At 44.0% G+C, this 27,580-nt stretch overlaps 1 protein-coding gene and 1 long non-coding RNA gene across 2 annotated transcripts in view; one reads left to right on the forward strand and one right to left on the reverse strand.

The window, feature by feature from the left end:
* LOC110827333 (zinc finger SWIM domain-containing protein 5) overlaps positions 1 to 27,580 on the forward strand; it is a 140,529-nt gene that overhangs the window by 27,856 nt on the left and 85,093 nt on the right. The gene's annotated exons all lie outside the window — the stretch shown is intronic.
* On the reverse strand, positions 23,378 to 26,129 carry LOC147872238 (uncharacterized). The gene is made up of 2 exons (XR_015537712.1): positions 25,900 to 26,129; positions 23,378 to 23,858 (listed from the first exon to the last, which is right to left on the reverse strand). It is a non-coding gene; the product is annotated as an uncharacterized LOC147872238 (long non-coding RNA).

Raw genomic sequence — 27,580 nt, forward strand, 5'->3', positions numbered from 1 at the left:
CGTATTTTGATTAAGATTTTTTAAATATTGTATTAAATGCTGGGGATTAAACGGTGTCCTGGTTCGTGCTTTACAATGGTGGAGTTTAACCCCCTAAAGCACAAATCTCGTCTAATTGATATTCTTCATACAACGATAATTCGGTTTCTCCCTCAAAGAAAGCACATTATGTTGTCAAAATATTCATATTATGCATATTAGATTTAATTTTTCTTGAGATAATCGCCTTTTTCCCTTCCTTCCTCAATGGGCCTCGCGATTGGCTGTGCCGCTGCTATCCACACACACATTAGATTTGGACACTAGATGGAGGCAAATGTTCAACCTCACTTTCACGCGGACGTCGGACCTTTCAGAACATTTGCGTCAAATCAATTAGCTCTCGATGCTGTTGTGCCAACTCTTGTACAGAACGCCACGGTTCTTGTTTTAAAAATCATAGTTTGCCTCCACACCTCGGCAGTTCGCCGGGGCTTGAACCCAGAAACGCGGTGTCAGACATTCTATCATCTCGATGATCAACAACTTTCCCAGTCGCAAACATGTGTGCATTTCGTATGCCCCCATTACTTCTGCAGCCCGGACAGTTATAGTTTCCTTGCTTTAACTGTGGGCCCAGTAACAATTTTATAGGCTACTCGATCATCGGTGTTTGATCGTCGTCATTCTTCGTTGTGATGATTCCTCATAGGTCCGAATCGAAGATGTTTATTCATTTCTTTACCGACGCACCTTGACGTTGTACACTTCCTTTTCTCATGATGTGGGAACTCGATTTTCAGACATAAAATACGTGTAAAAGGTACCGTTCTGTTTTTTCTACTTACGGGTGTCATGTGGTCTACCTCTATGATTTTCAAATGATATGACGCGACATTTTGGTTTCAAATGTTTCTACACATTTAAGACAAAATACTTCGTAGTGTGGTAAAACAGTAAGTTATTTATTTGTAATAATATATATATTTTTTTTTTAGAATACTGATTTTACAATATTTTGTCTGTCGCTCGTTATTAAAATCGTATTTGTAATTGTAATGAATATTTCGGAAAATGAGAATCACAGCGAAGTATGAGGGACTGTATGAACACAGTGTGTGCAGTAATACGTGGTTTATGATTTGTGTAGAGCCGTGAGGTAAGGTCATTGAATTACGCCGCGCGCACGAGAACAAAGTGGACGGGTCCGCGAGCTGGCAGTTGCAGACCATCTTACTCGTTCGTTTGTTTAACACGTCTCTGTTGTTTTAAACAATACACTCCGTTGTTTGTTAAGATGGGAAACAGCGCTCTGAGTATCGGCTCTGGCAACACTCCTGATCTTCTGGAAACTTCCTGTCTAGTTCTAAGGTTTTAAAGAGTCGAAAAGACTTTTGTCACTTGTCCTTTCGTTGACTGTTGTGAACCTTCGTGTTCCACGGCAGGGAATTTCTTACGTAAACGTAATTGTCTCGATAAAAACCTTGTCCGTGGAGTTATTTAATCCGTCTGTTGCTAAAGGCAGGCTGGAATTAATTTTGACGAAATACGCACTGATAAGGCTCTTAGCAGTGATTGCTGATATTAAGCGTTTTCATACCTTTGTCCTGAGGAAGGATGGACATTTTTAAACGCCCGGTTTTGCGACCGAAGCATCTGCCTGTAGTGGATTGTAAGAAGTTACGAGAGTTATCAGTAAGGTATCTTGTGTGGAAACAGATGTCCACAAGCTGTTAAGGACATGAAGATGCAATATTCGTTGTCCTGTGCATTTCGCGTGACGGCAAGAAACGTTTATCCTACGCCGAGTAACGGTCCGACCGCGCAGCGCAGTGGAAAGAGGAATTAATTAAGAGGAAGGCACAAAGGAAACAGAAAGGAGAGAGGAAGAGCGAGGAAGAGTTGAATACAAAGAGAGGAATTAAGGAACGAAGAAAACACAGAAAATAAAGAAAGTGATGCAAACAGAGACAGAGAGAGATTCGATAAACGAATGAACAGTTCTTTAATTTCCACACCTCAGCTGTATTGGGTTCTAGGGAGTCTGCCCCAGAAGCTGTGGAGCAGACCTATCACCTAGAACGTTTGCTCGAAACTTGGTTCTGCGTGGCGTAGATTTGTAGAATCGCAGAGGGAAGAATGAAGGATGACTGCAGTGAGTTATCTGATGTGATTAGCTTGCAGGAGCTCCGTTTCTGTAATACGACTTTGGTATGTGCTCCGGTAACTTTGTATCTGCAATATATTGACGCCGGTGTGGCATACAGAATCAAAAAGCGTGAATGTACAAGCACACTCTTCTTACAATGACTGTTGAACCCATTTCACCGCTTGTGTGATATACCAGTGCTTCGTCTTCTGTATACCTTTGATAACGTTGTGGAAGAGGACGCGTTACGTGTAAAGCCAAAGGAAAAATCGGCACGCCAGTTTATTAACAAAGCTTAATAATTGTTTCCGTATCTCTGAGTGAGAAACAGGGCTGCTCATTACGTGCAAGAGGCTGACCATGATTTAGAACCTCTTCTTCTGCACTTCATGTCTGCAACGTGGGTCCGGTTTTCAGTTGGGCACCCCTGAGTGAAAAGTGGCTACCCCTGGCGTGTGGCGACGCAGCAATTCCTCTAGTGTGTTGCGCTGACATATTTTGAAGCTGGAATGTGAAGCGACAGGACGCATGAGGCAGCTCGAAACACGTCGGTTTGTATGACAGGTTGGTTGGTATCGTAGGACTCTGCAGTCACACTCGATGTACCTTGTCGTGGGCAAAGGCAAAGTTAATCAACAGCTGCAGGCACCACGAGGAAACGGCGTATTGGAACGTGGAGGGACAGTTCCACATGTTCTAGGCCTAGGCACTGGACGGAGATGATATCGTGAGAGAACACGGCTTAACGGGTTTTCTCGCGTTGTAGTCCAGTAACGTTTGTTCGTAATTTTGCGAACAATTTGCGCTTGCGATTGGTCACGACGCTTGTAATGAAGTTTCGACGGCAAAGTAGCCGTACGACGTTAATGGGTGGGAGTGTCCGCGGTTTCGGAGACGTCTCTCCCCGACAATGATGACAGCCGGCTGTCCACCCGACGCCCGTCAACAGTTTCTGCATTCAATCGCTGTTGAAGACGTCAAGTCTTAATTAATGCTCCTGAAGATAATTTTTAATGACGCTTTCTTAATTTCTTGGGTGTCCAGCCAGAGCTGTGCCTCTGCCGAAGTTCATCAGCTCAGGTGTCAAGTTTTAATACAAGCAGAGGGCATGCAGATGACGTGGGACCCCTCATCAGAGGAGGGCCAAAGTTTGGTTTGCATGGTGTAGACAGCAATAATAGGTTCCTGCTTCATAGCGGCATTCCGCGTTTTCACTATACCTGCGTCTGGAGGTAATAACGTTTAGTGACGTGCACTCCACATTCAGTTTAATGCTCGTTTTAACAGTTGGAGAATGCCAGAGGGAGTGAAGGATGCCGGGCTGTGGCGTCTTCCATGTCTTTAAAACGTGATCAGCTCGATCCCTGATATTAGGATATGCCGACTTTATTTTGGTGAGGTAACAGCACATCACCATTGATCGTAGCTTTTCTACGAACTTTGGCATATCATATTAAATTAATAAATGGATCTACTTACTGTAACAGTGCCTGTGAATTCTGTTTCAGGCTACAGATCCGAATTCTGAAAATTTATATTTATTTATCAGAATGTTTACCTTAACAACACTAAACAAACTTGTGAAAAAATATTGAAGCCTCATGATACAACTCTCTTTGAGGTAAGCTAATTGAAGGTAAACAGATGTTACCAACTCTTCTTTTTTGATATCGTTTCCTTCTGCGCATATCTGTGTAATCGGTAATTAATTAAAGTTGAGTTGTCCCTAACAACTTTGTAAAGGCATGTATGAGAGTGGCACTAAACTTGTGTGCATTCTTAGCCCCATCCCTAGATTAACGGGAATGACCGCTACTCGTTGGACAGCTGGCTGGTCCGAACACTGCTTGATGAGAAAAGTCCTGTCGTCTTCACCATAACCAGTCATCTTACTTGTAAAGTCGTTCGTGCATTACTTACCAGCAGGCAGGTTAGCTTAGCGGAGGTACGTCGGGAGGTCCCATACATCGGTGTTTCTGTCCGAGATTTTCTAATGGTCTTGTTCTCCTCCGTGTGTAACATACGCGTTCAGCGGTGAATAATTTCTTAAGTTGGTGAGTCCGGTCTTTACTTAAAGGTGACTGAAGCAGGTCTGTAAAGAATCTGCTATTTATTTACTACATATTCATAACCATTGTTCGTGAAACGAACTGGCAATAACACCATGCAGCACAGTCCTTTTCGAAAAGCTGATTGCCGCTCGTCCAGCCAGTCAATTCCGCGTCTGTTTGGACTTGTCATGAGTCGAATTAATCCAAACTGCATTTATGTGTTCTACAGTAGGGATACTACACTAATATAAAGCTGTTCGCCTCATATTTTGGTGTACTGTAGTGTAGTCTACAGCGAGCTGTTTATTTTTACAGTTGACGAGTTTCAAGCGTTATGACATGTGTACGCGTTGTAATTTACGTATTATCTTCGTCTGAAGTGAAATTCATTTCTCAACCTGTAAAACTCCGCAACGAAACAGCTTGTGAGCCCCGTTACGACACTTCAGGTGTCAGTGTCCAGCAGAAGGGTCTAACTCCATCCTGAGTCAGTGTAATCCACACTGTGACCCCTCCCCCGTTCTTTTAACCAAAATGTTGCATGGGTTTCTGATTTCCGTCGTGCATGCTACATGTCGTGTGATGCCCGTCTATCTTGCTGCAATCGCGATAATGGAATCGATCGGGTGATTACGTGTTGTTTGGTTGTGCTGTGATAACGAGCGGCGGACGGGGAGTGTCGCGGACAGCACAAAGTGCTTACAGTCAGTGCTCATCATAACTCTGCAGTAATTACAAACATCATAACATCACAGCGCATCGCCTCGTTGTTTTGATGTTTTTAAATATCTCGACACTTTTTTATACATGATCCGTCGTTTGTGTTTTGTTCACAAAGCTAGTGATGTAAATGCTCTCTTTCCGAGTCTACAGGGGGTGTATAAAGTTAGTTTCCTAGTCGTTTCTCGTTACCTTGGGGGATTGATCTTTTGTTTGTATGCGTGTTTTATATTGGGGGTTTGATGGTTGCAGTGTGAGAGGGTTTTTTAGAAGTAGTTCAGAACACAGTCAATTTTGCATATTTTATATCCCCTTGGCGGGGTGCTTAATCGCAGGGACAACTGTTATTTCTTTATCTTTTAATGGTATCTGGTTACAAAATTGCGTTCTTTACTGAGTTTCTCACTTATTATCATTGCCTAATGATGAGTGTTCATTTCTACAATTCTGCTAGGTGTAATTTTACGGCTAATACGTCATTATTTTATATATGCATTTGTAGTATATCTCCTTCGTTTGGGTGTTGGGACTCAAATTTGTTGCATTATCCAGTATCAAATGAGGCATTGAGCCTTCAAACCCTTAAAAACCTAAATAAAATTTTGTGCGAAAGGAACGGGGCTGAGTCTGAACAAGTGAGCGGGCCGAGGGTGAAGAAGGATAAGAACCGGTGGTTGCATAAATCTTAAGCAGAGGCTTGCAGCGGAAGTACTGGAAATGCTGTTTTACGTACTTCAGTGGCGTTATCTGCTGCAGATAAAGCCACTGCGTATAATGCGCGTGAATAAGATGACTTTTCTGGGATGTTACGCCGTGTAGTCAGGTCTATTTTAGGTTATATTTCAGCATTTACCAAATGCAAATGATGAGAATCACGAAATTCCTCATGCGTCGGGAATCGAAATATTGGCATCGTAAATAAAAAGCATGGCTGCTAACCGTTCGAAATTACTGGAGTATTGAATGCTTTGCTTTTAGCCTGGGTACCTGGATCCGAAGAATTGTCCTCAGTTACTGCAACTGCCGTAGCCTCTGTGTTAAAATCGGGCTGGCCGGTGAGGGGAAGTCTGTTACTATTACGCTGCAAACAAGGTAGAAGACTGGCCTCCCGGGCGATCAGGTTTTTCCTTCCCAGCTGACGATTTATGTAGGAACATCCAGCCCTGCTATTGGCTGGTTCAGGCTCCTTTCTTCTGACACACATAATGTTTGTATGGAACTCTGGAATCTGTCTTTGTGCCGAATTTCGCTTTTCTTTCTCATAGGGTGTGCAACAAGTGTTTGGAGGACGCAGACCTTCGTACCGGGGCACTTAGAAGGTTTCTGAGAATAAGCTGCCGGGGTAAATATTTGGAAGAAACGGGAAGCAACAGTAGGATGCAGAAAGACGCAATTTATTCGAACTCCATGGAGTGGAGGTCTTCTTGAGAAGTTAACAGTACGCTCAGCTTGTCAGATTCGTGGATATTATGTTACCCGAAGGTTCATTAACGTGTTAGCAGGAGATCGCCACTGGTCACTCTCCGGCGCCTTATGAATCCAATTCATACCATTCGATGCCACGAGTACGTAATTTCTGCAGTTGAAACGGCATTGTTAATTATCCTAAGGTTCAGCCACAACTCCCATCGGTTATATGTATTTATTTCCCGCGTCTTAATACTGTACTTGTGTTCGAGCTACGTGGCTAGCCCATCGTAATTCAGTAAAGAAGTTTCCCCGTTTTCCCTTCATCCCCCACCTACTTTACTCGTTTTACGGCGGAAGAGCTTATTTTAGTCAGCGGTGCTTGAGGATAGATGCAACGAACTGTAATATTTACCTTGATTAAATTTCTGGAATTTGCCTGAGACACGACGCTGAAGCGCATTGCTGCTGGTCTGCTGTCAGATCGCTGACAGGCGCTCCTCTTTCTTCAGGGTAAGTTGTGGTGCAGCAGTGATGGGTTGCGAGTACTGCGCACCGGCAGCGTAGCTTAGGTTTAATTTGTTCGGGTCGTGAGAGGACAAATGTCGTAGTATCGTGCTGAAAAGGTTAAGGTAAAGGTAAGCTTGTTCCTTGCCCAAGCAAACACAAAATTATGTGGTGAATCTGCTTCATGTTATGACGTCCCAGCTTACTGATTTAGTTCCTGCTTTATGCAGGCAACCGGTCGTTGCGCTGGATGGGTCCTGTTCGTTGCAAAAATAAGTAGACATATACCCATGTGATAGGTGAGGATTTCATGTATCGCCATGCGGTCTTGTAGGTAGATACCAACGTTTCGGATGATCATTATGCCTCCATTTTCAGGGCTGAACAGCTCAGAAGTCCAACATCGACAGGTACGGTGCGTTCATTGATAAAATTGGTTCGATTCCCGGCTGGAACTGTGTAATTCACCCTCAAGTCAAGTCTCGCTTCACAAAAGCAATAAAATAAATTTTCAGTTCCTCCCGTGGTCCAGGAAGTGAAGTGATAGTTGCGCGTTCAGCTTTATTAGTGAAAGCGCTGTTTACATGTGCACTTTTTTGTGGGGAAACATTCAAGAAGATTGAACGGAGGCAGGTTGGTTTTTAGTGTTTTGAATTTGGGAACTGCGTTGAGCTTCCTCAGGATTTTCTAGAGTGACGGGCTTTGGTATTAGCAGTGCCGTATTATCAGAGTCAGTCTGCCAATCAGTCACTAAGTACACGCTCGAGCCGCTGTATTCTCTTCTCCAAACGCCGTTTATTTTTCACGACCTTGCGATGCTTGGAATTGTGAGCAGGTTACTGACATGGCCGGTTGCCTGAGCAGAGGGGCACAGTTCCTGCGATCGAACTGCAAGTCGGTCCGAGGAATACCAGCTGTAGGGGCGCGCCCCTCACCTCCCTAAGAGACACATTTTTCTTCAGCCTTTTCCTGGACCGGCTAGGAGTTACGCTGGACGTGTTGGGGACTGTCAGCTGTCTCATTGAATCAACAAAAAATTGAGCAGAATGTAAACTCAGACCTGTTTATAACTTGATCGTGCAGATTTCCAGAATACCATTTGGACACAATGTAGGATTCCCTAAATGAGAGACCAGTCTGCCCTAAGTACGCTACTACGTTTAAAGAACATCGTGAATTCGTGAACCAAAGGAATGAATGATATTTATGGTCGGCGAGCCTGCATTAGGGATTTTAGTTAGTTCGTAGGGAGATAAAAAATTGCGCTCTGAATGATAGCAAGGTGTCCACCATTTCCCATATTTAATCTGTTCTTTTCATAGCCATGAATATAATTTTAATTACGTACAGGGAAATCGGGCCCATAGTGATCATAATTACACGCCTGTCTTGATTATTAGTCACAAGAAATGGCAACGCAGCAGTGGTCGTGTGCGTGAATGAAACATACATGAGAGGGAATCGAGTGTTCTGACTATTTTCATCTTGATACAAACAACTGTCGTACCTGTGGGTCCCTGCCGATACTCCCTGTACCTGTAATTTGACATCTCTTACCAGGTAACTGGGTCGAATAGCTGAAATTAGAGTATAATGCAGGCTTGAACATATTTGTGATTTTTAAAATGACGCACGTATCTTGTGTAATTATTAAATACCAAATATTCTTTAGCTCTGAACCAGAATGAAACTGTTTTTTAAATATCGTATTTAGTCAGCTCTTTGGTGGCGCAGACGCAAACATCTACAGCTGACTGCTTGGCGCAGGGTTTTCCATGAACAGTTGTTCGTTATTCTGCTAAGACAGAAGTGCCTTGCTTTTACGGAACTCGAAAGTTCATTACCGTGTTCACAAAAGTCAGTCATTGAGCCTGTGCAATGTACTAAAGCGTAGTTGATTTTCTGTTCTAGCCGAAGCCCCATTGTGGCGAGGTTAGCAGTAGACCGTACAGTTCAGTGATTTATTTCTGTACATAAGTTGTGCTAAGTCTTGGTGCTGATTTTTATTAAGATAAATTTCTGTGATATGATCTTCAGAAATTTGCACCGTCCTCGTGTTTGTAATTTTTGAAGTGTGCGAGAAAATGTTCATTTCTAAACTGTATGATCTGCCTCTGTACCAAATTTCAACTTCCCAGTCATCGTTGATTCCATACACTTTTTTATCAGTAAGAAAGACACGATGATGTTAACAAGTGCCGTTCTTGGGATTCAAAATAGTCATTTGTTAAAACTCGTTTGCTGTGGAATGTTGAAACACATACACTTCCTCGCCTTGTTAGCCGTTTCAGTTCATTCAACAATTCTGTACAGTTCGGCTTGTGAACCTGTTGGCGAATTCCACACGTGGTTGCATGACATTTCCGTGCTTCGTTTTTCACAGCTGACATTAAATCAAGATTATTTCTGAGTACCTTAATGGAACTCTAAGCTTGTAGTCGCTCAACTCGTCAAAGAAATTTATCGTTATTTATGAAGCCGAGGTCCATCACCGCTCTCAGTTGAGACGGTCCTTGGATTCGGTCGTGATTCTGGTGTTGGGTGTTTACTCAAGTCGAATGCACAACTCGATTCTGACGGTTTGTGACTGTGGTGTGTTACAATTAGTTTCTGGATTTTGTGCCCAGTAATGCACTACTAATTAAAATGTATTTATTTTCCCAAATTATCCACAATTTCCCGAATAATTGTTTAATGTAAAGCGGCCACTTTTCGAGCTTGTCAGATTGTAAACAAAGCATTCCTTCTGCCTGCACTTCCACTAGGCACCTTTCCAGTTTGTGGTGAGTGTACCCGCAGTTTTGCCACGAGGTTATGATATCAGTTAGTTGATAACAGCTAAGATTTGATACGAAATCGAAAACTTTAGAAGAGTCCTTCTCATGTCTGTCAAGGACCCCTTCGTTTATCTCCCTATTCCCACGCCGTGATGTGTCAATACAACAAACGTGGTTAGAGCAGCAACGGCCCTATTGACTGAGGTAATAAATGTGCTTTGTGTGGTAGTTCCGTCAAACCTTTCAATGCTATACACTATATATATTGCTTGGTGACGTCAGCGGTTGTGGTGGTTTTCATTTAGACCTCGTTGTTTCAGAAGGTCAGTGAAAGAAGCGCGTAGGCCTTTCTGTGAGTTTTCAACAACAGTAATTACATATTGACATGGAAGCAGCCTAAAGGAGGGGTTTCTTAAATAAACGGAAGCATAGAACAACGTTCTGGCATCCGCGGTAGAAAGAACTTCGTCTGTATTACGGGCTCCCAACCTGACGGAAGATCATCGTGTTTATGTGTGTGTTTACGACTTGTGTCTTTCGTGGAGAAAATTAAAATGGGTAGGTCTAAGTAAAATAAATATTCTGGCGAGGAAAATTGCGTTCCCCAGTAGTCTCTGTAAAGCCTCAGCACTGTCGCACAAAATCGTCGACTGTGTAGGATTTGAGGTTTTCACGGCGGTGAGTCTGAAGATCGCTGTCTCCTGGGATATTATACCGTGTAATCTGGTAGATATTAACTGACGTTTCAGAGGCTTATGCTGCCTCCATCATCTTTGTTAGCTGTCGTGTAATCACACGTTAGTCTCGCGTTTCTTGCGTCCTTCTTGCTCGCGATGTGCCCTTCGAGTAGCTGGCAGCCCGCCCCGCAGCTCTGTATGAACAGTTGCATACGGCGCACGGCGTCTTGCCTGCGGCTACTATTCCAGAACTGGGGAGCATGAGGCGTTATCCCGACCTGTTGGCAGCATTCCGTGTTCATATAATGCACGTAAAGAAGGCGTGCAAAACAAAAATAAATATTTGGTAGTTGCAAAGTTGAGGGAAGAATTAGGTGACTTTTAACTGGGTTGTAGCGTCATGTAGTCTGGTAGACGTTCACCAACTTTTCAGAGATACTTGCTGCTTTCATTACCAGACCATATGGCGCCACAACCCAGGAGATAGCTATCTTCAGGCTCACTACCGTGAAAACATCAAATCCTACAATGCACTTCTATGTAGTTTATGGGGTCTCAGAGCCGGTTTTCGGATCACCCATTCGCGTGTCCGAGTGTGTCTTATATGCGTATTACGCGTGTCGAATCATGTTCATGCATTTGCCATGTTGAATTCTCTGCATATGGTGGTACTAACATGGCTATCGTGCGAACGTATGAGGTGTGCGCATAAAATTAATTTCGGTACAATGTCAGTTTTATGATCGCTGTATCGTACCCCGAAGACTACGTATTTCCGGCAGTATTATTTTTAATGCCAGAGCGCTGAGGATCCTACCTGCGACAAAAGAACCACACAGTCTTACATTACGGGTTTCGAAGTCGGGTCCTTTAAATACGGACGTGAACGATCCACTCGGCCCATGTATATTAACGGGGACAGTGCAGTTAATTGGCTGCGTAGGGTTGGAAATATTGGCTCGGTTACCAAGCAACAGCGGGAAGGGGACTAAATCGGCATCAGTTTCTATGGCTCGGAGTCATGATGACTGGATGTTCCAAAATTTGTTTTCAGCTTGTGTCTGCTTACCAGTGCCGATGCCGGCCTGGTGGTTTAGATGTACACTCCTGAAACTTGATAGAAGACCCCAGCGACCTCGTGCCCCCCCCCCCCCCCCGCAAGTGTTATTATAAAGCGCCATATCAATACTCTAGCATTGAAACTGCTTGCAGGTTAATATTTAATCTGAACAGCTTTCACTGTGCGAAATTAAAATGTGAAATATTTATCTAAGGATAGAGCTTTCTGTAGACATTTTGTTTCAAGTCTTGCCTTTTGAATATGCCATACTAGTATAGAGGCATGCTGGATGAAGCGACGTGACGAGAGACCAGCGTTAGTTTCGTGATGGGGGCCATGCGTTTTTTCTTCCATTTTTGCCCTACACCCTTCTGCTGTGGCCCACCCAGCCTCCCAGTAAATGGCGGTCTCGTATAAACCCGTGAATCAAGGTGGAGGCCAGTTCACGATTTCTTCTTTTACATGAAACAGATGTGAGAGTTCTGGGAACTTCTATGTTATTAATGTTGTGGTTGACGTCAAGAAAGCTTTCGTCTTAGGCGCGTTTAACTTTGGAATGGAAATAATGCGTCTGGGCTTCCCAGTCTGTCACAGATGTAATAAGATCGGGTCTTAAAACGTAGATACTCATGGACTGTTCAATGTTTTGTGTGTGCCCTCTGGAGGAGACGGACATTTGCTGGAACAGTTTAGGGGTGTGAAGGGAGTACGTCGCAAGTGAGCGAATTAAAGTGAGCATTGAAACAAAGGAAGGAGAAGACGGCGAGGTGAAGTATGACGAATGAGAATAAACGAACGGGATGCGAAGAAAGAAAGGATCGAAAATTCTGACACATTAAGCGGTATAAAGAAAGCAAATTCTAGAGGAAACAGTATAAAGGGAATTGTAAAAGAAAGTTAGAAAGTGGGACGAAGAGAACGCGAGGTAAAGTGAGATAAAATAAAACGGAAGTAGATTTTTCCTTAGAAGATGGCTATCTTCTGGGTTTTTGCGCCGTGTAGTCTGGTAGAAGTTTACCGACTTTTCAGAGGTCCTTACTGCCCCCATCATCAGGGTGATGAGCAAGCCGTGCGAATGGAAACGCTAGAGTTGTAGGAAACTTACATTTAAGGAAGAGCCTCTAACTCTATCGTTTTCACTACTACGGCTTGCTCGTCGCCCTGATGATGGAGGCAGTAAGGACCTCTGAAACGTTGGTAAACTTCTACCAGACTACACGGCGCAAGAACCCAGAAGACGGCCATCTTCGGACTCACCGCCGTGATAACCACAAATCCTACACATTAATCCCCAATTAAATAAACATGGGAGAGAGAGCTTCACGGTGTCCGGTTTCGATGCCATGGCATCACACATTGCCCCGCGGTTTGTTAATTAGATGCTGCTATAAGTGTGTTCTCTCTCCCCCCCCCACCTCTTGTTACCACCGGGTGGATCACAAACTCCTCCCTTACCTGACTGACTAATGGTTTGTAAACGTGTACAGCCCTGAAATGATATTGGCTCTCGGGCAAAAGTGTTTCAGTGAACAGCGATGTTCTTTCTGCACATGGCAGTATCACTGGGATGGTTACCTGCTTAATGGGGCTGCACTTGGCTGCTGTTACATTTCGCGAATGGAACTCTGATCCCACAAAACAGGAACAGAATATTTCTCACTTTCTCTTTACTATTTAGTTTTCCAGTCTTTCTGTGGCCGTACTGTTTCTTCCGTTCATTCCCTCTTTTCTTCCCTTATTTTTTCTACGAATTTATTGTTTATTTTTCTTCTCTCTTGCTTTTATTCTCTTCGAGCCGTACTTTCTTCGAATCGTCATTATTTCTTGAAATAAATGAAAACTCTTTGCAGCTAAAGACATTAGTTCTAAATCGAAGCAAACGCAATTATTTTGTTGGTGGTGTGTGTATTACATTGCTTCTCCACTTCCTTTCCTTTTCTTTTAAAGTCGGGGGGGGGGGGCAGAGAACGCGCTGCTCAGATCTACATGAAAAAGCAATTTCTCTTAACGTAACGTATGTAAGCGGCCCTGCCTGGGAACCATTACTTTGGCTTACATAGCCAGCCGTAAATTCATTACAATTTAATCCATCGAGAGACTTTTGTTATATGGAAGTGAGCTGGGTTCAGCACATGCAGCGTGAGTGTGGAGGGGTGTCCACATGCCTGCACATTCCAGTGGCGGCGGCCATAAGCTGTAACAAGAAAGAGACCCAGGCACAAAGATAATATTAAAGTGGATCTCGGAAATTTGAATTGATTTAGGCTTTTTCAGAATGACGATTTTGAATGATGACAAGGAAACCAACCTACTTTGTATAATTTTCAGAAGCAATGTTGTCGTGAATTGTGGGAAACGACCTGCATTTCGCGTGATAATAGAGAGTAGAATGAAAAATTATTAGGTTGTGCTTGATTGAAGAGGTTTAGTGATCTTATGTTTAAGAGCGACGGGGTTTGTTCCAGAAATTTACTGAACTAAGATGATCCTTCATTTGCATAACGCGTCTGTTATTATTTCATATAAAGTTTATGACTTGTTTTGTTTGTTAGCTTAATTTCATAAATACACTGTACTTAACGATGTTCACTTTCATTTGGGTAGGCGTGCACATCGGGGCATTTTCCCTATCCACGACGTCTGCATTTATTTCGAAGCTTGGTCCTGCAACCGAGTGTCTCTGATTCACATACCGGTGACGTAACAGTGGGTTACCCGAAACCTGTCTCGAATTTTATAGTGTAATAAGTAACTGGCTGGGCCACAGTCATGGTTAGGAAGCTGGCAGTCGCTCATCGTATCAAGAAATTCTCCGCCATTTGTACAACTCAAAGATTCGTTACCGTGTTCACAAAAGCCCGCCACCGGCTCTTATCATGCACCATTTGAATGCATCGAAGAAACTGACGTTCTGTAGGGCTAAGCTTATTCAGCGTATTTTCATATTTACGTAGGTCTCGGAAGTTGTTTCGTCCATTCGTGTTTTAGGGTTACAATTTGCATTGTTTATTTCTTCAATTCATGCAACATGTCCTGACCAGGCATGATGAACAACAGGCCTCCAAATTATGAAAGTTCTCAATATGCAAAGCTCCCTTTGCTTGTGCCGTCTGTCTTTGTTACACTCTTCTCAGGACCACCTTGTTCGCAGTGGGTCGTCTGCTCTGTCGTTAATGTTACAGAACAACGTCACTTCCTTTACGACGCAACCCCTCAGTATTTCACGTATCTAATTATTATTAGTTTGTCTGAACATGGTTATTTAGCTTGTGTTATCTACGTTGTCGCCTTTATGTGATACTGAAATAGAAGATATGCCATGTTCACGCACACTGAACACTCAATTAAAATGTACGCACTGCAGCAGGGTTGAACTAATATAAAGCTGAGAGACGCATGTATCCGTCTTTCAAAGATACGGCTCCGCCTCACCGATCGGGAGGGGTGCAGCGACGGACTCAGGACTTTGCGTCCTCTTCCTTACCTCTCGCGCGATGTCACCATCAAGCACTGTTGTAGGGAAACGAGCAGAGTTCGACTCAAACTGCGTGGTATCTTACAGGAGACAAAACTAGTCGCTAGCTGTAAACGCATTTGTTAATTGTCCCAGCTGTAGCAGTGCGCGTATAAAGTGCGCTAGCAGTAGAGTCTGTATTTAATTTGCGTTTCTCCGTAACTCAATACGTTGGTTCACTACCGTTGTCGTAACGTATTGGTAGCCAGGATGTGTTGAATCGGCCAGTGACGTGGCGTGTACACCCCTGAAACACCCCTCGTGACTCACTGCCCCCCCCCCCCCCCCGCGCTAACTGGATCGGAAGCTGTGACACTCGCGCGAGCAATGAAGTTGCCATAACACCAGATAGGAGGGGGTTGGGGTGTCAGATTGTAGGGTAAGGACGACGAACTGGGTGTTGAGAAGTGAAGAACAATTAAAGTAGAGGACAACAAGTCTTTAAAGCAAACCAAGACAAAGTAAGTCTGGAATTTAGGAAATCGCTAACGAGGAATTTGTACAGGTGTCTAGAAAGCTGAAAACTTCTCCGTGTGCCCAGGCGTCGCTCCGTGGATGGGCGAATGTAGGTTAAGCTGCACGCATTTGTGACCTCTAAGATGACTGGACAGATTAACGCTCAATGGATGTGACATCGTTAGGACAGTGAATCCACTGCCATCTTCAAGAAAGATGTATTTGATACCCGTCTTAATACTGTTCACCCATGTTTTTATCCCCAATTACAGTAGGTTTCCCTATCTACGTTGTGTATGAACTTGTTTAGCTCAGGTCGAGCTACATTCTCAGTCCATCCTAAGTTCGTCTGTACGCCACGCAAATTCCGCATTCACCCGTCATACGGTCTTCACAGAATTGTTTACAGATGTTTTTCACTTGTCTATGAAAGGAGATTAAGACTCTTTGGTAACTGTTCGAACATTTGGATCGTGGGTTCGGTACCCATTTTCACTGGGGACTTAATTTTGATCTAAAAACTGTTTGCGATAGTTTGTTTTAAAGACAAGCTACCTACCGCAAGAAATACTATTTCTTTTATGAATGAACTTTGTTTATTCCGTGCTTGACAGTGCATGGAGGCTTCTCGTATCGCCTGGTTCAGACCCGCTGTTTAAATTGTTGGATCTTGATGACCGACTTTGTAGCCACCCAGTAGTTCACGTTTCTGTGTTAGCGGCTTGCGTGCTGCCGACAGACGTCAGACTGGTCAGTACGTGGCGCGTGGCATCTGGCGCCTGCGCAGCACGCGACTCTGGTACGTCACGGTCAGACTCTCTCTATTTATGTTATTTCTCTGTCGGCAGCTAAAATTCCACGTGCCAGTAAGTCACGTGTTTTGTGTACTATTACTACACAGGTGTGGTGTCAACAGTTCGTCGGAAATGATCAATGAAACAAACACGACGAAAGGGAAAACGGGCACTGCGCGAAGCGTGTTCCTCCCGATCCCCACTCCCGATTTCCGTGATTGTTGTTCGGTCACGCGGTGGTGTGCACCTCCCCTCTCTGAACCGCCCAAGAAATTCTCCGCTTTTATGGAACCTGAGGGTTACATAGCGCTTTCCTGCTCGGTTTCAGTTTAGTCCATAGCAGCACGCCTTGTTTGTGTAAGATTAATTTTAACAGAATTACTCGCACTGTGTCAGGATGGAGTTCATTGGCGTAGGTCTGCTGTTCTGATTGACATTTTGGATTCTGATATCACTTGATTGGTCGGTTTGTTTGTTTGTTTGTTTCTTTAGAGTCTGTGTGCTTACAAGCGTGGCTACACGTTCTGCATGAAGTATCCTTGTGGCCATACTTTGTTGAACAAGGACTGCGCTCGGGTCACACACTGCGAGAAACGCGTTCTCTATGTAAGCTGTGTGTTACGACGCCATGTCCGATTGGATTGGGAGTGGTGTACCGGGTATCGTTCGGGAAGTAAGTCCCCACCCGTGAAGCGCCTACCTTTGCTTCGTCAGTTTGCACTGTTTCAAATGCCTCTGTTGAGTGTTCTCGAAATGCCACAACAGTTCCGCTAGATGACTGTTCCTGCTCTGCCGTGTGTTTGGTGTCCGTCTTTGCGTTAAGGAACAGGTTGCGTGCCAGAGTTACGAGAACCAGCCCGACTTAAATTATAGTTGGCTTCTCAAGCAAAATTTGAGTATTCAAATACATATGCATGTCAAGTTCTTACTGTTTTTACTCATATTTCCTCCCCTAATTGCTGTCTGCACGTGTTTGCTGTTGTTTGCTAATCGTGCTTCGTTAATGTCATTACCCTGTGGCAACGCGTCTCATTGGCTTTTTTCCCCAGTCATCTTTTTCTCTGAGGTCGCAACATAGAGATAAGAACACCTACGAACGCTGAGTACTGAGTTCCTTACAGTAACGCCTGGAAATGGACGTAGGGCTACTGTTCAGGCTGCTTCAGAATTGTTAGCAGAACGAGATTTGACCTCTTTGAAGGGCTGCAGGTCGTTCGTTCACCACGCCAGTTGTCTCTGGCCGCGGTCAAAGAGTTTGTTGGCTGTGAATTATTCCCAAACTCGGTGGATCAGCGCACCAAAAAGGCGATGTTTTAGCTGTTCCTCTGACGTAATAGATTAATTTCGATATTCACGCGTAAGCGACACAAACCACAGAATGAATCAGTTAGCTGGCCGAAAGGGGGAAACATAACTAATAGAATCATTTTATAAATTCTACACTGAGCCTCACTTCTCCCACTACTACCCTCTTGTTTTCAGAGACCCTGGAAACAATTTCCTCTAACTTACACTGATACGTGGGGGGGGGGGGGGGGTTGCTCTCTCCCGTCCCCCATCATGTTGCAGCACGTACCCAATGGTGTGAACTGCATATGGAAATCGATTGAACTGCTCCATGCACTTGTCCGTACGTCCGTCGCGGCGGTTTTTTTATGAGAAGGCTGGCTGCTAATCGAAACATGGCTTCTCTCCCCTCAGCATTAGCAGAGTCGGATCAAAGTCTGCCGAGATGAATTTTAAACTGTGATAGTGTATTTCCGTTATGCGTTTGCAAAAGGTATTAAGCGGGCCTCGTGTTTTGTTAGTCTGCCAGTATCGATGATCTATCTGATAATGACCTGGATGCTGCACTGGCTAGCACTCCCCTGCGACGTCATTTCTCGTCGTTCTCTTTCCTGTAGCTTTGATAACGCGAGCCCCCCAAATTAATCGACGTTAAATAAGAGCAGTTGTTCATGCAGAGCATTTAAACAGCCTGTCAACCCAATTTTGGTTAACCTGAAGTTGTGCGTCGCTGGTGCGAATATTTCCCTAAGATCTATCTTAATGTTATCTATCGTCCCGTCTCCTGTGCTTTCAGGATGGTCTTCACTTTGTGGTGCAGAAGTAAGCACCAAATTTCTATGCACACGTCTGTAATTGAGTAATAAGTCATTGTATTTCGTTGAATATGCATGTTTGAAATAAATTTGTAGATCTTAATGAGGTCTCTCCATATTTTATACCTTGGTTTAATTTGTCTTACTATCAGTTATTTCTTGATGAAGTTCGGTTTAATCGTAAAATTATATTACACCGCTGAAATTAAATTTGTCCGACAACTTTTAGTGCAGCCACCCACGCCAATTTTCTTTGAAATCCGTTCAGTAGTTTCTGAAATGAAACGTGCACAGACCGACTGACAGACGCGACCTCTGCGTTATGCGTCTGTTCTACGCTATTCATGCAAATTGGCGATGTGTTTTCCGAAACGGTAAGGCGTCGTGTTCAGGCTGTGTTAACGTGGAACAGAAGTTCAGTTTACATGATGTTATGACTCGCAGTGACAGACTAGGGGCTCGAACGCGCTGTCCCCCGACGAGGGTGGCTTCTTCACGTGCTGATCGGTCGATACGTGCGCTCACCCTTCAGGACTTCACAAGATCGCCTCTGGACCGGAATAATCAGGGATGCTTTGTTGCTGAGAGGCTTGCGTGAATGTCATTAGGCGTAATTTTAATTTTAAGGGTTTGCTGAAAAAGTTGCTCTGACGCGTGGATTACTTTCATTCGTGTAGCCTATGTCAGCAGCCACCGGTTTGAGACCGGAGCTGTCGCCTGCCTTACTGCCATCCACAGGGACTGACCAAACGAAACAGGGTCATGGATTAATACGAAAGCCTTTTATATTCCTGTCGCATAAAAAACAGAAATTTAAGTATGAAGAACAAAGTAAAATAAAGGATAATTGTGAACTGTGAGTTTCCTTTTGTTCTAATGGCTTTCGAACTTTGCCTATCATCCAATGGGAAGAACATAGATTGTTAGTATTTAGGAAGAGGATGCTGAGGAAATTATTGATACAAGACAGAGAAAGTGACAGGAGACTGAAGGAAGTTACATAACGAGGAGGTTTATAATTTACAAACCTAAGAATGTTGTGCAGACGGAAATCATTTCTTGTTATTTATAATCAACTTTTCTTCAAATAACTTAAATAAAGGCGATTGAGATGGGTGGGACATGTTGCACGAACGACGAGATGAAAAATGCATACATGTTAACCGGACACCTGAAGGAAAGAGACAGTTTGGTCGACTTAGCCATACATACTGAACTCTCCTGGTTCAGAACAGGTTTCGGTGGCGGTCTCTTGTGAACACGGCAAAGACCCTTTGGGTTCCATAAAAGACGAACATTGAAGCAGAGGAGTTGAGTGACTATCAGGGTCTTACCTGAACATCTATACTTCACCAGGTGCCGCCTTGCGGTCTGTTGTAGCGTGCATTTCACCTTGTACCCTTCGCGTCGCTGCAGAAACCTGTCGGTATCGACGCTCGGGTGGTGGGAATGTTTGTACATAATTTATAAAGCGACGCGCCTTTGTGTGGACTCGGGTAGACGTGATCATGGATTTATTTTCCAACCAAAGAGGATTCTAGGTTCGCAGACCGTGGAGCGGGCATGGTGGGAGGGGCCAGTTGGAAGGTAAAAGGAGACATGGAAATTTAAATAATGAAATGATAATCAAAATCCAGTCCTCTGACGCGAAACCTTTCACAGGACTCATTCCCAGGGGGGATTCTCTGTACTTCGGTAAGCACGCGTTGGTGATCAGCGAGTTCGATCCTCGGACACATTATTGCCGCACTTAGCGTACATCATAGGTCTACTGCCACCTGTACCTGAACTTTATAAGGAAAGACGGCATGTGGGATCAAAATGTAGGCTTGTTTGTCATCCCGCATTAATGTTTGAGCCAATGTGAATGACATTAGCGCCCTTACTGTTTTCGACAAGAGTCTGTGGCTTGAAGCCGAAATTACACCCCGTTCCCAACAAGCGCAGAGCCGAGTTTCCATAGCAACTGATTGTAGGAACTACAGTTAGTTGCGCCCTGCGGGAAAGTATTGCGAATGTCCGACCGACCGGCCCTAAATCAGACTCCCAGTCACTTCCTGGTGAGATGGATGTGTTGGTCTTGTGGATCCAGCAGTCCGGCACACATGACACATATATGCAGAGGTTGTTGTTGTTATTATTGCTATTATTATTATTATTATTAATGATCCATAGTGACACAGGCAATTTATTGAGTAGGACGTGGGTTGGACAGCCGGGGTTGGATTCTTGACAGTAGCCAATGATTTTAATCTTCTTCACCTCTGTGTTCAGACCGGCTGTGACTCCTATCCAACGTTCTTTATAAAACGTTGCACAGGATACGAAGGTATCGTTTGTCGATGGTAAATCAGGCGGAGCGTCGAGCTGCACACTGACCTCCGTCTACCGCCAGAGGGTGCCTCCCATATTGTTACCGACCCAGTACGTGCCTCTGCAATGCCGGCCGTGCCACCTGGAGTTGTTCAGCAGGTTCTTTTTGTAATTTGGCATCAGGATTCCAACTCGTCAATTAATTGCTAAGGCCGACTATAAAAATCCTAGAGTACAGTTACCGAAGAGGGCTAGGACTGAAGACCTGTTGTGAAGACAGACAGTCCCTGCTTATGAGTATGGAGCCCCTGACTTGCAGTGTGAGGCACTGCTGCATTACACGTTTCTTCTTTCCCATATCGGACTACGGGCGTTTAGTTAACTACAGAACGTAGTTACCATGAATTTTATTTAGTTTCGTTCGAATGGAAATAAGTCATTGTCTGAGCTTTCCTTTGTTTCCTTTATGCCTTCTCTCTTTTATTGTGTTCTCTTTGTTTCTTTCTTTCCTCCGTTTCCCTTATTGCGCTCTCCTTTCAGCCCTTTCTCAATTCTTTTCTTCTAAATGAAACTAAAAGTTGTGGCTTGGTGTCGCGAGTTGACGTCTAAGGATGGAACGACTAACTTGCATCACAAACACGAACATTGCACCGCCGTAAATTATCTCGAGTTTAAAGGGCGATTGCCTGTGTGACCTGTAATTTTAAGACATGACATTTTGTGCAAATACGAGTAGATTCGTAACTTTTTTGAACACATTCACACCTATCTTCCTGGAAATATTGTGCTTTTCGATGGCTGAGGGTCGCTTGATAAAGTTGCGTGACATCTGAAGGCTTTTCTTTGCGGATCATTTCCAGTTACAGACAGCTGATGGTTCTCACTGACAGCAAGCACAGAGTTTGTCCGGGACAGTTACTGCCCTCATGGTTTATGGTTTCTCAGCCCGTTTTTGTTTGTACGACTCTGTCAAAACGACACTTTGATTCCAGTCTATTCATTTCCCAGTACGCGTCGGATTTTACGCGATCGTAGTGTGTTTTGGGGCCTGATTTTGTCACTTTCCTAAAAGATGGAAACTTCGTGGAACGAAGAAAATACATGTCGTTACTGATTACAGCAATACTTATTTTTTTCGAAATGCAACGAAAATTGAGCAGGTTAATTTTGGTGGTTAACGCTGTTAGATCACGGACTAATTACGACTCTCTGGCTGATGTTCAGTGACACGTGTTATTCTTTATGGGAATGTACTGGGATGCTACAAATTCGATGCGGCTAGACTGCTTCTTGTCTTCTCACCGTTCATGACCATCTTTCCATCTGAGCTTATTATTTTATAAATTCTGTAGTTGAAAGAGAGTCATTAAATCAACGTTGGTTCCTTGCCTTTTATTCGGTTACACGTTCAAGTGCGGGTGTTTCTGAAGAGCAGGTAAACTACGTTTTGTAGTGAATTGTTTCACGATTTTGATTGAAGTTCACCGTACATTGTTTATGCTGTTAGGATCGACTAGGCTTGAGCGAATGAGAAAAAATTGCGTAAAATTTTGTTGGTGGGTGGAAATCTCTGACCAAGAATCGATGTATGAGATCTTCAGTTAGATGTGCCGAAATGATGTTACGAACGTTGACGGGGTTGACTGCTCTGCGCAGGAGCCACGGGCTGGATTTTGTTGATGCCTTGCTGATTCTTTGTGTTCCAAAAAGCTGATGAGTTAGTTCTTCAGAGGTTTCAAATTAAATTGGAGGAAATGAGTCGGATGGAATAGCTGGGCAGTGTGTTGCAACTTAGGCAAGTTAACGTTCCTTGAGACGTGTTCAGCGTACCGAGGACCTTGCAGTGCTTCCGTGTGACCAGCTTTTAAGATTTTATCACTTGAAGCAGGTTTCTGCGCTTCATTGCTGGCCGATAATTTTTTGCCTGTTTGTCGTGGAGCTGTTGAAGCGACATATCTTTCCCTGAGTTCTTCGCCCGTCTCGTTAATTTGGGACTGGATTCCTTGGTTAGCCTGAAGGTTTTTTGAAAGCCTAACCATGACACCCAGGACATGATACTCCTAACCCATTGACGCCGTATAGTCTTTGGTTCATGCAAGACTCGGGGCACATAGTGTGGTCATTTTAACGTCGAAACTGTGTTCTCCCGGGTGAATCTCGCCGGGCGCTCGGGAGGACCCAGGGTGTAACGGGATCCCCTATCGGTGGGTTACGTGCGAAGACGTAAGTGGATTCTTTGTTATTGGAATGAGGATTTTACCCAGTCACTGTGGCAGGGCAGGGGCAACCGTCCATCTGGGGGTAGTGCATTACAGATTTCATGTTTTCAGCAACGCAGTTTATTTGCAAGTGTTTATATATCTCTCTCTCTTTGTTGCAGGTAAGTCCATCACTGCGAATGACGTCACAGCGTCCGGTAACGTAAATTTGTCCTTAAGGTTACTCTGACCTGAATCTGTCATCATATGGTGTTGCCCGAGTGACTCGAAGCTTGAACTGTACAGGGAGTACATGAAATTTGGATAACTCTAGTAGGAACGCCCAAAGGCTCGCGTACATAAAACCAAAAACAAAATTCTGCGTGGTTTTCGATATAAACAGCAGAATTGAAGTGTGCATAATACAATTGCCCTGTTATAGTTTACGTACGTCTTATGATCAGAAAAATTGCAGATTCGTATCTGGGAGGTTTGTTTTTGGAACTCTGTCGCTAGGCCTGGTTTACATTGATGATATTTCAGGTTCTCACGGCCACGAATATAAAGGTGTAGTCTGGTATAAATGACCGCCGTGTCAGAGATGCTTACTGCCTCTGATGTCGTGATGATGAAGGCAGTAAGCACCTCATGGGTTGGATTAAACAGTCTCAGGTTATTTACATGCAACTTTTATTTGTAACAGTTTTCGAAATGGGGTAGCCTTAGCCTACATACGAACAGTGAAAGATTGTGTCTGCCTCAGTAACTCTGCCATCAGTAGATTTTTCCTGCAGTACGTGAACATGGCGACTGCAAGTGAAGTGGCCGGGAGCAAACAAGAGTGGCATGTCCTGCTGACATCGTCAGGCCTTTGAGGGGGGCGGGGGGGGGGAAGAGGAGCTCGTCTAACGATCGGGTGGGGTGGGCGTGTCCGTGGTGAGGCTCCAATCTTCTCCACACGCTCTGGGTTCAGTCATCGATCCCCGGCAACCCCCCATGAGACATCTCCACATCCCACACTTCCTTGCGAGGCCTCTTGTTGTATGCAATGACGCTGTATCATTTGCTTGAGTCATACAGTCGATTTAGTAGCTGCAGATTGTAAGTTGGTTTTTGTTGGGGTGACCTGCTGTTTGCTAATTTTCCAGGATCATCTGAGGGAAAAACAAATCTCAGGTATTAACAGTTTTGGTGGTAAGCGTAGGGACACTTGGGAGGTTAACAGAGATATTAAAATGTAAAGTTGTGAAATAAATTGTGGATGTGACCTAGTTTGAGTTAGTGATGATCGATTTGATTTCGAATTCGCCGACTAATCGGACGACGCGATGTTTAATTGGACGGCCTCATTGTCCTGTCTAGACACTTACTGACTGGCAAGTATTGTCTGAAGCAGGTAGACCCGCAGAATGTCCACGGAACTATCTCTGAGCCTGTGACATGGCTGCGCAGCGTCGCCATGAGCCGCTCGGTAAAATAGCGGGTTAGGCCTTGAGGCCGCCACATGGCACAGTGGCACAGGTGCTCTTCGAATTCCCATGTGAGGGGTGCACTGCCCTTCTGCCGTCCCTCTGTCCTCTGATCCTCTCAAGTAATTGTGTAAACTTCGCGTGTTTGGGGTCAGGAAATGCGTAAAAAATGTAGTTATTTTATATATTGATGCGTCTTTTGTGCACTTGATGACGTCACGATGGGAGATCCCTCGTGGCTGAGCCAGCTGATTCAGTGGAGCATTCACCACGCGCAGCCTGGTACAATCCCACCCAAAACGTAGTTACAGGGATTCCTTTCTCTCTTTGTTCTTTGTTGCTCTCTCAGCTATCTTCTCTTGTTTGCTCCACCCTTGCGCCCTTCTTTCCATTCTTTTTCGCTCTCGTCTTCTGTTTCCATCTCTGATTTTCTCGTCTTTCTGTCTTTGTTTCTGTCATCGCTGTTCTCGGCATTTCATTTCATTGCTGGAGCGACTTCCTGAGCTCAGCAAATATTTGTTGAGACAACACCACACTGTGTGCTGTTGCTCATTATTTCTTCAGTACTAGTGAAGTAGACGAGCTCGATGCCATGAGGTGGAACTGATCGGAAGGCACAACAAGCGTCCGTCGTGTGTCACTTGTTTGTATCTCTTTCCACGTTATATTTTATTCAAAGAAATCGTCTTCTCGCGTCAACGTATAGTCTGTAAGTTACTGTTTAGGAATAAAAAAAAATATTTAGCTTTTGTGAGATGAGGCAGGGTTTTTTTTCTCTCGATATGTCTAAAAAAGATGGTTTTGTGGTTTAAACCATATATCTGGTGCGTAGCATGGAACAGATCAAAGTTTGGGCGACTTCAGAGAAAAGGATCATATGGTGGCATCCATAGTAACTGTAAGTACGCTCCGAGTTATTGGGTCTTCGAAAACCGGTTCATTAAGTGTGCAGGGAATTGCTGGCGTTAACTTTTTCTGACTGCGCTTCTAATGCTGTCATCACTCTGTAAGTTTGCCTCCAAACTCTGTTTCAAACCAGCTGAATCCACAACAGACGTTTTCCTTAACAGCTTCTTATATGGAATAATGTTGAAGTTGTGGGTTTGTTCGCGCATAGCTCGAGAACAGATATACCGATTTGCACCAAACGTGGCTTGCTTGTTACTCAAGGCCAGGAAGAGAACATAACAGGGTCAAAACTACGGGAGAAGTGTATTGAGTTTGATTCGCGGTGAGGGCGGTTTCTGTATCTCCGAAACCAAGCACTAAAGAATGGCGCCGAGACCAAAGTTGTTTGTTTCGGCCGAAGATTACAGAGACCAAGTTCAAAGACACGAATACTGACCTCGGTTCCAGACTCGATTTAGGGTAGGTTTAGGGATACTAATATCTCTTCTATGATGTTCAAGATATGTATCGAATGATCATATTTATGGAAACTGTGCCTAAGAATGCTGCAAGTCATGACCCTGGCAAACCGACGCCGAATCAAAATTTAAAAAAAATTGTATATGATCCAAGGAAAATCAAAAAGGACGTAATATTCCACCATGAGGTTTAGCATGACACACGACACGACGCTATCGGCTTGACTTTGACCGTCGTGACTCTTACTTCAAATTGAAAATAAAGCCAACAGGAGCCCTGGAGAGCTCATGCTACACGAAACTGACAAACCGATGCTGAACGTCACGACCTCCGACACAAGATTCCATGAATTGCTTACCTGCACCTAGGGAAGCCACACGACACGGCGATGGTGAACAGACTCCTGGCGTCGCTGCACCAACTTTGAATTCCAGATTATGTCAAAAGAATCCTCGACGCCCAACGATATGCTGTAAAGCCGACGCTGAGCGTCGTAACGCCTTTTGTTACGACAACAATATTCAACATGCATTAGCATAGATGAGTTTCGGGTTGCTATACAACATGGCACTGGCTGACCGACGCCAAGCATCGCGATACCTATTGCTACGCCGACTCAAAAGAGAAGCCTCAGGATCGATACGACACGGCTCTGGAACACCGGCGCCAAGCGTCGCGAAGCAAATTGTCCAGGCTCCGGTCGTTGCGACGTAGATAAATGTCAACATTAATTTGTAGCACCCTGTCCTAACCTAACCAAACCTAACCTAACGTAACGTAACCTTGCTTTGTTCGAAAGCAGAAGGTCGAATTGTGTAGGTAAGAGCAGTCTGTGGATTGACGTTTTCAGAACGTCCGATGTTGTGTATAGTATTCCTTGTCTAATTCGGTGCAGTAGCGGACGGGACACAGACGTTGTTGACGCACTTCGATTTCCTTGGCCGTTAGACGATACAAATTTTAGCTTGGAAGGATTAAAAGAAGTTGAGAGTTTGTTCTGCAGAAGGTTTGCATATGCTGGCACCCACAGGAAGAACGAAACAAATGTAATTTGTAAAGAAGTTCTTTGGGGTTTCATCATAGGAACATAGCATAGATTTCAATAATGTCGTAAATAGTTTCCCCCTACATTGGACTTGCTCACGAGATCCGTCGTCAAAATACTAACCTTACATGCAATTCTTGTTTCATATATGCGTGGTGTACGCTGAGCCTTTCTTAATCACCATCTGGCAGTCTGGTGTGGTATCATGTTTGTATGGAGTTGTCCTCGTGTGATGCTCAGTTAGTAGCGGCTGTTCTGATCAGGGTTGTCATGATCTTCTTCAGTGTTTCTGGCAAATGCTGAGAGAACCGTGCCTTTAAGTGGGTCATATTTACCGACGACGACGACTCTATCTAACTACTCTGCCTTCACAGCAATTACCCAGCTTTCTGTATAAACCCATAAAAGAATGAGTGGTCGGTTTTGTCTAGAGGTATTTGTGCTGCACCTTTGATTGTGTACAAACCTCTGGATCACTCGTAATTTGTATGATCTCTTTATATGCTAAAAAAAATATTTACCTGGCAGATCTGCTCTTAAAGTGTGTCGGGTCTATGCATACAGTAAACGAACTGTTTACGAGTTCTCTGAATTAATGTAAAAGGAACACGTCGTCCTACGTGCCTCGTAACTTGATTTGGTTCTGTTCCGAAGGCCAAATTTTAAAGTATTGAAGGAAATATTCCACCAACTGTATGGAGTGTTCTGTTTCGCCGTCTATTTGATTTTAACTTTTTCTCTGATTTTAACGACTTATCTCTTTTAGAAACACCGACCTTGTTCACTCGGAATACTTTAAAGTGTACTGGTTTCACTGAAAGAAGTCTCCTCTGCCATTTCTTGTTGTTCTTCTGTTCGTGGGTGACTTGTTGCTATGGAAAACTCGGCATATAAGCGTCTAAAATCTGACGTCTGTGTTTTTCTGTTAAGTTTCAAAACTATTGAGTGAAGTACTATAGTAGCAGTTGACATACACTTTAAAGCGATTAAAATC

Source organism: Zootermopsis nevadensis, unplaced genomic scaffold (genome assembly GCF_977971745.1).
Source record: "Zootermopsis nevadensis isolate Lab colony 2312 unplaced genomic scaffold, Znev_1.0 Znev_ptg000029l, whole genome shotgun sequence".
NCBI classification, from domain to species: domain Eukaryota; kingdom Metazoa; phylum Arthropoda; class Insecta; order Blattodea; family Termopsidae; genus Zootermopsis; species Zootermopsis nevadensis.